Source organism: Telmatherina bonti, assembly GCF_933228915.1.
Source record: "Telmatherina bonti genome assembly, chromosome: 20".
NCBI lineage: Eukaryota > Metazoa > Chordata > Actinopteri > Atheriniformes > Telmatherinidae > Telmatherina > Telmatherina bonti.
The window spans coordinates 33458196-33471454 of NC_136618.1; positions in this window are offsets into that span (position 1 = coordinate 33458196).

Genomic DNA, 13259 nt, shown 5'->3' on the forward strand with positions numbered 1-13259 from the left:
CATCACCCATCATTCCCGGCTGAGGGGAAGCTCCGCCTACCCGCCTGGTCACCCGGACACTAAATGGAGCGGACCCAGAGATCACGAGCTGGCGTGTTGTTCTTCTTCTACTGCTTTAATCTCTGCTGGGCTGTCGCTGTGTGATGATGTCAGGTAAAGGTAAACTACCTGGGCGGCAGGTGGTCAGAAGATCAGAAACACCAACCCTGGTCCAGGTGAGTCAGACTGAAACTCCCCTGCCAACGCCTGACCTCGGTTGCCATGGTGACCAGGTAGCCGGGCTCTTATTGTGAAGGTGAACCGGAAGCGCGTGTTTGAGGTCTGAGCTGACGGCTTCAACCAGGAAACAGACTGAGGATCAGGCGCTGATCCGCGGCCCCCCGCCGGCCGCAGGGCCTCCCGGGGCGGCCGCAGCCACAGAGAAGGCTCCGGGGAGGAGCCGCGAAACCCGCCACATGGAGCCAGGACGACCCGGGACCAGAACCAGAGTCAAGAGCCGAACTTACCGACTGCGATGATCCGCCTCACTGATCCGTCACACGGAGGCGCTGGGCGGTCTGCGCATGCGCTGGGAGGAGAGGCGGGGCGGAGAGAGGGGGGGAGGGAGGGGGAGAGAGAGAGAGCGAGAGAGAGAGTCGGATCAATAATCACCATGATCTGAACAGAAACTCAGCTTCATGTGAAGTTATTGATCTGTGACGTCAGCAGCCACACCTCCTCAGTCAAGCAGCTGTTCAATAAAAGAGTTTTCAACTCGTTGAATAAACATGTTTTCTGATTGTTTTCATGTAAATTTATTGTGTAAGGCAAGGAAAGTTTATTTATATATTTATGTATGAGACAGTTCAAAGCAGAACTCATCATACGGTCAAAGTACGAGACGTAAAGAAGCATAAAAAAACAACAAAAAAAGGGGGGGAAAACAAAACAGGTCCTTGTCCTTATGTCTGTCTGTCTGGTGTCTTGGCGGGTCTGTCTGTCTGTGTCCTACATAATTAATAGAATAAACATCTATACTCCAGCACAGTGGTGAATATCAGAGCAGCGTTCGTTCTGCTGTGATGGAGAGAGAAAACTGGAGAGAAAGGAAGGAGCAAAGAAAACTGTTCCTGGAAGAAGTGCAGAAACAATCTGCTGCTGCTCCTCTTCTGGAAATAGTTTTTCCACCACGTTCAACTGATTCAGTGGATTTTGAAGTCAATGGCAAAGTCTAAGCAACAAAACTGGCATAACGTGGCGCCGTCAGTCAAAGCTGAATGTGGACCAAAATAAAACAGATGTGGGACAAAAACGTTTACTGTCTGGGCTCTGAACTTCTGTGCAGCGTACACTGGTTGTGTGTTAAATGACAATAAAGTTAGTCTAAAGTCTAACCCTCCAACGACACTTCATATAGCTCCTCAACACAACATGCAGGATGTTATGCAGAAAGCAAATCATTTTGCATTTGTCAAAAAGAACTTTTTACTGACATGTCTATGAAAAATTAGATGCAATATTTGCTATAAAATGTTTTGCTGAGGAAAACTTATTTTTTTAGGTTTCTAAATTCAGCCTCTGCAAAATAATACAGATAAATATTTCCTTTCAATATCGAACATCACAATAAAGAAAAACAGTTATAAAGAAATGGCGTCTACTGTCATGCAGTCTCTGCATCAGACTGTCGTGGTGAGGAAGGAGCTGAGCCAAAAGGCAAAGCTCTCGATTTACCGGCAGATCTGTTCCTACACTCGCTGAGCAACAGTGAGAGTCAAAGCTGTCCCAGGGTGGCCGGGCTCTCTCTAGAGATAGGGTGAGGAAAAGACCCGGGAGGAGATCAGAGTAGAGCCGCATGGAGGGGAGCCAGATGAAGCGGCTCAGGGATCTGGTTAAGATGCCTCCTGGACGCCTCCCTGGTGAGGTGTTCAAGGCACGTCCCACAAGGAGGAGACCCCAAGGTGGACTAGGACACGCTGGAGAGATTATATCTTTTGGGTGGCCTGGAAGCGCCTCAGGATCCCCCAGGACAAGGTTACAAATGTGGCGGGGGAGAGGAAAGTGGAAAGTCTGAGGTTCCCTGCAGCTGGCCCCGCAACCTCACCCTGGTTAAGAAAATGGATGGATGGATGGATGGATGGATGGATGGATGGATGGATGGATAGATGGATAGATGATGGATAGATGATGGACGGATGGATGATGGATGGATGGATGATGGATAGATGGATGATAGATGGATGGATGGATGGATGGATGGATGATGGATAGATGGATGATAGATGGATGGATGGATGGATGGATGGATGATGGATGGATGGATGATGGATAGATGGATGGATGGATGGATGGATGATGGATGGATGATGGATAGATGATGGATAGATGGATGGACGGATGGACGGATGGACGGATGGATGATGGATGGATGGATGATGGATAGATGGATGGATGGATAGATGATGGATAGATGATGGATAGATGGATGGATGGATGATGGATGGATGGATGATGGATGGATGGATGGACGGATGGACGGATGGACGGATGGACGATGGATAGATGGATGATAGATGGATGGATGGATGGATGGATGGATGGATGATGGATGGATGGATGGATGGATGGATGATAGATGGATGGATGGATGATGGATGGATGGATGGATGATGGATGATGGATGGATGGATAGATGATGGATAGATGATGGATAGATGGATGGACGGATGGATGATGGATGGATGGATGATGATAGATGGATGGATGGATAGATGATGGATAGATGATGGATGGATGGATGATGGATGGATGGATGGATGGATGGATGATAGATGGATGGATGGATGGAAGGATGGATGGATGATGGATGATGGATGATGGATGGATGAATGAATGGATGGATGGATGGATGATGGATGGATGGATGATGGATAGATGGATGATGGATGGATGGATGGACGGATGGATGATGGACGATGGATAGATGGATGATAGATGGATGGATGGATGGATGATGGATGGATGGATGGATGATAGATGGATGGATGGATGATGGATGGATGGATGGAAGGATGGATGGATGATGGATGATGGATGGATGAATGAATGGATGGATGGATGGATGATGGATGATGGATGGATGAATGAATGGATGGATGGATGGATGGATGGATGGATGATGGATAGATGGATGATGGATGGATGGATGATGGATGGATGGATGGATGGATGATGGATGGATGGATGATGGATGGATGGATGGAAGGATGGATGGATGATGGATGATGGATGGATGAATGAATGGATGGATGGATGGATGATGGATGGATGGATGATGGATAGATGGATGATGGATGGATGGATGATGGATGGATGATGGATGGATGGATGGATGGATGGATGGATGATGGATGGATGGATGATGGATGATGGATGGATGAATGGATGGATGGATGGATGGATGATGGATGATGGATAGATGGATGATGGATGGATGGATGATGGATGGATGGATGGATGGATGATGGATGATGGATAGATGGATGATGGATGGATGGATGATGGATGGATGGATGGATGGATGGATGGATGATGGATAGATGGATGATGGATGGATGGATGGATGGATGATGGATGGATGGATGATGGATGGATGATGGATGGTTGAGGGGATGGAGAAACGACTAAAACCAGAAGCCTGTACTGTAGAAAAGCGTTATAAAATAATTTATACCATGGTCAGTGAGAACGGGCTGCATTATTTTCCTATACGTAGTTCGGCGAGTTAAATCACTGTAATATCCCTCCGTTCCGACCGTCACCATAGCAACGCGTTAATCAGCTGGTTCAGACCAGCTCTTGTTTAACAGGTGAATGAGAGAAACGCGCCGTGGCATGGATTTTGAGATGAATTACAATAATTTTGGCTGAAATAAAACATTTGATGAATGGGAAGAGCAGGAGTGGTGAGCGCTCCTCCGTTACGGGGAGTCACCATAGCAACGCATTAACCAGCTGGTTCAGATCAGGTGTCTTTTAACAGGTGAATGAGAGAAACGCTGGGTAGCCAGACAGCGGTTGTTTTGCATAAAGAGGCCAACATGAAATATTTCCTATACTTTAGCATGAAAAAAAGAAATAAAAAGATGTCATAAAATGTTTACCGTGTGGGACCATGCTATAAGTGGATTACACAACATCGGGTTACACAGGTGTAAGTCAGTAAACATAGACGTGTTGTATTCACAGAAAGTCCAGGATCTCAGCTAAAAGTTCTTTTAAACCATTTCTATAAACCCCAAATGCATTTAAGACAATAAATATTTAAAAGACCAGGTTAATAGAAAGTCCATAAATAAATCAAAACACAAATAATGCACCCCAGTGTCCACCCACCTGCATGTAAATGGGCAAACGACACCTCTGCTGAAAACGCACATGGCAAAAGTATCTGATTTATCTTGTCATGACCAAGATAAACCAAGCCAGATGCAAAAGGAAGCAGAATTTATTCATAACACATGGTCACAAATGCTGTTTTGCCTCAAATCATGTCCACCACATTTAAACTGCATTTAGTCAAACAGCTAGATTTTCATTGTGCTTTTGGAGCAGTTTCCCATCCAAAATCCCAACTTTCTGCCCAGTTTATGGGTTTGATTGGACAACGATGGGTGCCAGTCACTCTGCATTTCCTGGCTTGCTGTAGATGATTGGTCTTCTTGATAAAAACACAATTACATCAGCATTATTGTTTCACACAATTAGAACGAGTGGTTGGTCAGCCAATCATAGCCAAAGTTATAATCTTGCATATCTTAAACTTCCCTACACACACACACACACACACACACACACACACACACACACACACACACACTGTGGTGTATACCATTGTAAGTTGAAAAACAAACATTGTTATGCCTAAAAATGATGTTCAGTCCCTTATTTACTTTCAACACATAAGAATGAAAAGAAAAACGACACTCCAATCAATGCAACATGAAGGTTTAATCAAACTAGCTTCCAATTATAAACCTTCATCAAAGTAAAGGTAGAGCCCACACATGTTCCCTGAAGTTGTAGATAGAAGAATCCTATAAATGAAAGATGTTATGTTTCCAAACCATGGAGGCCAGTTGTATGATAAACTTGCTGGTGGGACGGTCTGTGCGGTCTTGTAAACAGACACTCAGAGCATTTAAGCCTTTATCATGGGATATGTTAGTATACACACTTTCCACTTCCAAGGTCACTACTAAAGTATTTTAGGCAAGTCATTAATTTCCAAGATTTTGTTAATGACATCAGTAGAATCCTTAATGTAAGATGGAAGTGTACAAACATATAACTTGATAAAATGATCAACAAATTCTGACATAGACTCCAACAGTGAGTCGTTACAGGGGTTAAACAAGGCTTTGGTGTTCCTGGGTTTTTGCAGTTCAAAAACTCTTCTTCACTCTTGGAAATTCAGCTCTGTTGTAAAGTATGTTGTTTTAAAAATGTTGCAAGCATTATCCCTAAGTACAGGCTTTTTGGTCTGGGACTTCCCCTCCCATGATGCTGGGCAGGATTGATTACCTGCACAGGTGTTGTATATGAACCACGTGCTGGGTTCACGTGCACTGTGTAGGGCACTATGTAGGTAGTGTAGACTCTCACACACAGACTGACTGCATCAAGCCCTCCCTCATGAAGATCTAAACCAGGGGTAGCCTGCTCTGGTCCTCAAGTGCCACAGTCCTGTAAATGTTAGGAGTTTCTCTGCTGCAACACACCTGGCACACATCAGACCTAATCTGCAGACTGGTGGAGAGGCTGACATCAAACTCTGCATAAGTCTGATAATGAGCAGGTCATATCTCTCCAGTTTTAGCCTCTCTTCATTGGCTGCCTGTTGAATCTAGAATAGAATTTAAAATCCTTCTCCTTACATATAAAGCCCTCCACAACCAGGCACCACTATGTATCAAAGACCTCATAGTTCCTTATATACCAAGCAGAGTACTTCGTTCGCAGACTGCAGGCTTACTTGTGGTTCCTAGAGTCTCAAAGAGCCGAGCAGGAGGCAGAGCCTTTGGTTATCAGGCCCCTCTCTTATGGAATAAGCTCCCAGTTAGTGTTAGGGAAGCAGACACCCTCCCCACCTTTAAGACTAGGCTGAAGACTTATCTTTTTGATAAGTCCTATAGCTAGGGATGATTAGCATCCCTTAGTTATGCTGCTATAGGTTTAGACTGCTGAGGGACATTTCCTGATACACTGAGCTTCTTTCTTTTTCTCTTTATCGCTCTTTATATTTTCTCTTTCTTTTTCTCCCAGGTCTCCCTGGCCGGGAGTAGCAGTTCCTGTTGTCTGTTGTCTTTCTGTCCTCTTCCCCCCACACAGCAGAGGCAGATGGCTGCCTGTCCTTGAGCCGGGTTCTGCCGGAGGTTTCCTTCCTGTTAAAAGGGAGTTTTTTCCTTCCCACTGTCGCCAGTGTGCTTGCTCAGGATGGGAGATTGAGTTGGACTCAACTCAATCTGTTGGTTTCCTTATATAGGCTGTTTTGAATTGGCTTTCATTATGTTTTCTTCTCTGTCTGTAAAGCGTCTTGAGATGGCATTGCCGTGATTTGACGCTATATAAATAAAGTTGAATTGAATTGAATTGAATTAGCCATTGATTTGAATCAGGTGTGTTGCAGCAGGGAAACTCCTAACATTTACAGGACTGGTCTAAACTGGTCCCCTCCCTGAGCCGTCACCTTATCGTGGTGGAAGGGTTTGTGCGTCCCGAAGATCCTAGCAGCTATGTTGTCGGGGGCTTTATGCCCCTGGTAGGGTCACCCATGGCAAACAGGTGTCTCGGGGAGGGACCAGACCAAGCACGGCTCATCGACCTCTACGATGATGACCAACCTGGGCATGAATGTTCCCTTGCCCGGACGCGAGTTACCGGGACCCCCCTCTGGAGCCAGGCCTGGAGGCGGGGTACGAGAGCGAGCATCTGGTGGCCGGGCCTTCGCCCATGGGGCCCGGTCGGGCTCAGCCCGAAAGGGTTACATGGGCCCCACCTCCCGTGGGCTCACCATCTGCGGGAGGAGCCGTAGGGGTCGGGTGCAGTGTGAGCTGGGCGGCAGCAAGGGGCGGGGACCCTGGCGGTCCGATCCCCGGCTGCAGAAGCTGGCTCTAGGGACGTGGAACGTCTCCTCTCTGGTGGGGAAGGAGCCTGAGCTTGTGCGCGAGGTTGAGCGGTTCCGGCTAGATATAGTTGGACTCACCTCGACGCATGGCTTGGGCTCTGGAACCAGTACCCTCGAAAGGGGCTGGACTTTCTTCCACTCTGGAGTTGCTCATGGTGGGAGGCGCCGAGCAGGTGTGGGCATTCTCATCAGCCCCCAGCTTGGTGCCTGCACGTTGGGGTTTACCCCGGTGGATGAAAGGGTAGTTTCCCTCCGCCTCCGGGTGGGGGGACGGGTCCTGACTGTTGTCTGTGCTTATGCACCGAACAGCAGTTCAGAGTACCCACCCTTTCTGGAGTCCTTGGAGGGAGTGCTGGAGGGTGCTCCTTCTGGGGACTCCATTGTTCTGCTGGGGGACTTTAATGCTCACGTGGGCAATGACAGTGAGACCTGGAGGGGAGTGATTGGGAGGCATGGTCCCCCCCCTCTGAACCCAAATGGTGTTTTGTTATTGGACTTCTGTACTCGTCATGGATTGTCCATAACGAACACCATGTTCCAACATGTGTCCATATGTACACCTGGCATCAGGATTCCCTGGGCCGCAGTTCGATGATCGATTTTGTAGTCGTATCACAGGACCTGCGGCCACATGCCAACTCCCACCTTCAGCAGAGCTTCAACCATGTCCCGAGTGAGGCGGGGGACATTGAGTCTGAATGGGCTGTGTTCCGTGCCTCTATTGCTGAGGCGGCCGGCCGGAGCTGTGGCTGTAAGGTAGTTGGTGCCTGTCGTGGCGGTAATCCCAGGACTCGTTGGTGGACACCAGCAGTGAGGGATGCCGTCAAGCTGAAGGAGGAGTCCTATCGGGCCTTCTTGGCCTGTGGGACTCTGGAGGCAGCTGATGGGTACCGGCGGGCTAAGCGGCATGCGGCTTCGGCTGTTGCCGAGGCAAAAACTCGGGCATGGGAGGAGTTCGGCGAGGCCATGGAGAAAGACTTCCGGACGGCTTCGAGGAGATTCTGGTCCACCATCCGGCGGCTCAGGAGGGGGAAGCAGTGCTCCATCAATACTGTGTACAGTGGAGATGGGGAGCTGCTGACCTCAACTCGGGACGTAGTGGGTCGGTGGAGGGAATACTTCGAAGACCTCCTCAGTCCTACCAACACGTCTTCCAATGAGGAAGCAGAGCTGGCGGACTCAGGGGTGGACTCTCCTATCTCTAGGGCTGAAGTCGCTGAGGTGGTCAAAAAGCTCCTTGGCGGCAAGGCCCCAGGGGTGGATGAGATCCGCCCGGAGTTCCTTAAGGCTCTGGAGGCTGTGGGGCTGTCCTGGCTGACACGCCTCTGCAGCATTGTGTGGACATCGGGGGCAGTACCGCTGGACTGGCAGACTGGGGTGGTGGTCCCCCTTTTTAAGAAGGGGGACCGGAGGGTGTGTTCCAATTACAGGGGAATCACACTCCTCAGCCTCCCTGGTAAGGTCTATTCAGGGGTCCTGGAGATGAGGGTCCACCGGATAGTCGAATCCCGGATTGAGGAGGAGCAGTGTGGTTTTCGTCCTGGTCGCGGAACAGTGGACCAGCTCTATACCCTCTTTGGGGTCCTGGAGGGGGCATGGGAGTTTGCCCAACCAGTCTACATGTGTTTTGTGGACCTGGAGAAGGCATTCGACCGTGTCCCCCGGGGGCTCCTGTGGGGGGTACTCCGGGAGTATGGGGTACCGGACCCCCTTGTAAGGGCTGTCCGGTCCATGTACGACAGGTGTCAGAGCTTGGTCCGCATTGCCGGTAGTAAGTCGGATTCGTTTCCGGTGAGGGTTGGACTCCGCCAAGGCTGCCCTTTATCACCGATTCTGTTTATAACTTATATGGACAAAATTTCTAGGTGCAGCCGAGGTGTTGAGGGGATCCGACTTGGTGGCCTCAGAATTGGGTCCCTGCTTTTTGCAGATGACGTGGTCCTGTTGGCTTCATCTGGTTGTGATCTCCAGCTCTCGCTTGAGCGATTCGCGGCCGAGTGTGAAGCGGCTGGGATGGGAATCAGCACCTCCAAATCTGAGACCATGGTCCTCAGCCGGAATAGGGTGGATTGCCCTCTCCAGGTCGGGAGTGAGGTCCTGCCTCAAGTGGAAGAGTTTAAATATCTCGGGGTCTTGTTCACGAGTGAGGGAAGGATGGAGCGTGAGATCGACAGACGGATCGGTGCAGCGTCTGCAGTCATGCGGACTCTGCGCCGGTCTGTCGTGGTGAAGAAGGAGCTGAGCCTTCTGGCTCAGCTCTCGATTTACCAGTCGATCTACGTTCCTTCCCTCACCTATGGTCATGAGCTGTGGGTCGTGACCGAAAGAACAAGATCTCGTATACAGGCAGCTGAAATGGGTTTCCTCCGCAGGGTGGCCGGGCTCTCCCTTAGAGATAGGGTGAGGAGCTCGGTCATCCGGGAGGGGCTCAGAGTAGAGCCGCTGCTCCTTCGCATCGAGAGGAACCAGTTGAGGTGGCTCGGGCATCTGGTGAGGTGTTCCAGGCACGTCCCTCTGGGAGGAGACCCCGGGGAAGACCCAGGACACGCTGGAGGGATTATATCTCTCGGCTGGCCTGGGAACGCCTCGGGATCCCCCGCAGAGTTGGCAAATGTGGCTGGGGAGAGGGAAGTCTGGGCTTCCCTGCTTAGGCTGCTGCCCCCGCGACCCGACCCCGGATAAGCGGCAGAAGATGGATGGATGGATGGTCTAAACTGAATCCACAACTCTTGTTTGAGTAAGTTTTCATGTTGCATAGACTGAACAATTTTTTTCATTTTCACTCATTGACCAAGTCCTGCATCTCCATAACCGGATGAATGGAGTTCTTTTTCAACTTTGTAGTTACTTTCAATACTTAAAAAATCGTAACTTTTCGAGATGTGCCAAAAAAACCCTGCTGCCGTCTCTATAGTAAAACCTCTGCTACGTTGTTTTGTTTCACTTCAGCTTCACGACATTTTGCACAGATAACATCCACATGTTGAGTCATGGTTTTCAGGAAGCTTTTATTGACTTAAGCAAGTTTTAATTGCATTAATGTTTTATTAAAAATATATTTTAGTGAAGAGAAAATTCTGAATTTTTTCCTATGTTCCATCTCCAATTAATTCAACACACTAGTATTAATACAGAGTATAATCACAGAGATTAAATCAAGTCATTCTTTAAGCAGAAATCCCAAAAAGACCCCTGGGGTGCAAGGAGTTGGCTGCATTCCCCGTTCTTTTATTTTTACAAATGCATCTTTAACCTTTATCCCATATTTGCACTCATTGGACCAACAAAATGCCTTTTCATGCTGGTCCATGAAATCAGAGAAGTTCTCCACACAATCATCAAAGATCAGGCAACATCCCAGATTTTTCACTGAGATCGGTCTTCAACAGAAACACGTTTGTTCCGACAACTTATTACCGCATAAATATTCTCTCCAAGCACACCAGAACTACAATTACCTGATTTCTGAAGCTGTCACATAATTCAAGTGTTCATGTAGACATAACATAACAGCCTTTATCAGATTATCAGGAATGGAATTAATACACCATAAACTCCAGCCCCTTTTGATTTTAAACTGATGAAAAAGAAATTCAGATTTTTCTTCCACTTGTAATAATTTTCTTTCTGGACCTCTGAAGATAAAAGTTCTGATTGTAAAGCTGGAAAACAAGCAGAAACTTCTTAATTCGAGAAGATTCTGGGTGAATTATGTTTACGGCTGTAAAAAAGGCAACTCTATGCTCAAAATGAGCTTCACTCACCAAGATTATGCCAGTTTTGTATCTGTACTACAACATGAGTAATGAAGTAAACACAATTTTCCGGCATAACAAACTATTTTACAGCGCTTCTACGTTCCTTTGTAAGGATCCGTGTGGATGTGGGAGTCGTAAAACATTCAGTGGCATTTAGCAGCTTATTACCTCTCAGCATAGCATAACTGTGGGTCCATCATGTTTAGCAAATAGCCGGAAGTGATGTCACCATGCTTTTATACATATACATATATATATATATATATATATATATATATATATATATATATATATATATATATATATATATATATATATATATATATATATATATATATTCTATAATAAGTCTAATAATGGACTGGCAATGCAGACACATTTATATATCATACTTCAGAGACGCATGTAAACGCATCAGATCTCATAAGAAAGATGATTAATTCTCCCAGATGTTTGGTTTTGATGGGGATGTAAACAGGCTCATGGACAAAGTCTGATTTTCTGACAGAACTGCTGCCATTAGTCTCAGTGGAACAGTTGAACAGTGACCTTTCTGTGTGACGTTGGCGTGGGTTCTCTCTGGCTTCTCTCCACAGAGCCAAGACTTGTGTGTTAGGTTAAATGGTCACTCTGAATTCTCCCTGGTAATAGGTTGTTTGTGCGGGTCCTGAATGGACTGACGACCTGTCCAGGTGTACCTGCCCCCGGCCCACAACGCTGGGAGAGACACCACGTGACCCTGGACTGGAGTAAATGGGAAAGAAATGCTGAGACAGTACGTCCTGAACATTCGATGTTTACAACGAGGTGGAGCAAAACAGTTTAAGACAAAATTATAAAGTCTGTTTTTGGTCTGTTGGACCAGATCCCAGAACAGTTTAAACCAGTTCAGTTCCACCCTGTATTCTCAGCACACATTAGTCCCTGTTTGCTCCGACAGCTGATGGGGTTTGGTCCGACACTCCCCATCTGAGCTGGACTCCAGCTGCCGGTCTAAACTTGGAGCGTTGGCGGCCCCTCCCATCAGATCCCCCTCCCTTCCTGCATCTCCTTTCAGAATGGACCAGCAGCCGGACTGAGAGGAGGTGAGTTCTGCTTTCTGTCTCACTGCTGATAGGAGAGCTTCTGCTGGCACATTTATAGATATTTAGGCATCAAAGTCATGCAGGTAAAATGGTTTCCGTGGTTCTGATTGGACCAGAACTTGATGTTTTGCTCTCAAACCTCCAAGTTCTGGTCTGTTAAGCTGCTTCTGCCAGATGTGGATCCAGCTTTACTCTGTATTTTAGAACTGGTTCAGGTTTAGCTCTGTGAACTTGGATCCGGCCCGGCCTGGAAGCCAGTCTGATCTTTTGTTGATTCTGGATCTAGTTGACACCAGCAGGATTAGGTGGATTCTGAACTCAGAATCTGCATCCGTTTGATGAGTTCTGAAGACAAGCGGAACTCATCATACGGCCACACTGAACTACCCAGCTGGATCCTCACTGATTTCCAGGCTGTTGTCATGGTTACCGATGGTGGAAAGACGTTTGACCTGTGGCACTAGCCCTGCCTCTCACCCGTGCTAACCATGTGGTTCTGTTAAACCTGCTTGGTAATTCTGGTCCTGGTCTGAGTTCTGGCCGGTTCAGCTGATCCGGAGCCAACAAGCCACCTGCTGAACCACAACCAAGTCCACAAGCTAGTTTGGAGCTGAAGAAGCCAAAATAGTCAAATCTGCTAGTAAATGACAAACTGATCCGAATCTCAGCCTTACCTGCTGATTTAACATTCCGCTGGAAGAAGAACCAGGTCTGATTACAATCTGAGGACCTGAGTGAAAACAACTGCCTCTGATTGGCAGACAGCATCCATTTCCTCCTAATGGACAAACTTCAGCAAACATTTGCCAGAGCACTCCACTCTGTCCTCCCCTGGGAACCAAAACCATTAGCCGAAGGTTCCTCACACACACTGCTGGATCGATACTCAGGAAAATGATGATGAATATTTCATGGAAGCTGGTGTCAGACGGTGGGAAATGTGGTGAGGGGGCGGAGCCTCCACATGTAGGTGAAACGCATTCTGGGAGTGTAGTTCTCAGTGAGGGATACTGGAGCAATAAACAACAACAAAGGTGGAGACAAATCAGTGACACAAGAAGAGTTTGAGCATCCTGTCTTCATGGAAACCTGACTGTAATGGTAAAAAAAACCCTGCATGGCTCTGCGATGCTCTGATTGGCTGATATGACTAATTTCCTTTATCTCTACAGGAAGATGTCATCTACGTCCACCACGTCCTCCATCCCTCCACTAGTTTGCACAGTGACCTCTGATGTCCGCCGTGCCACC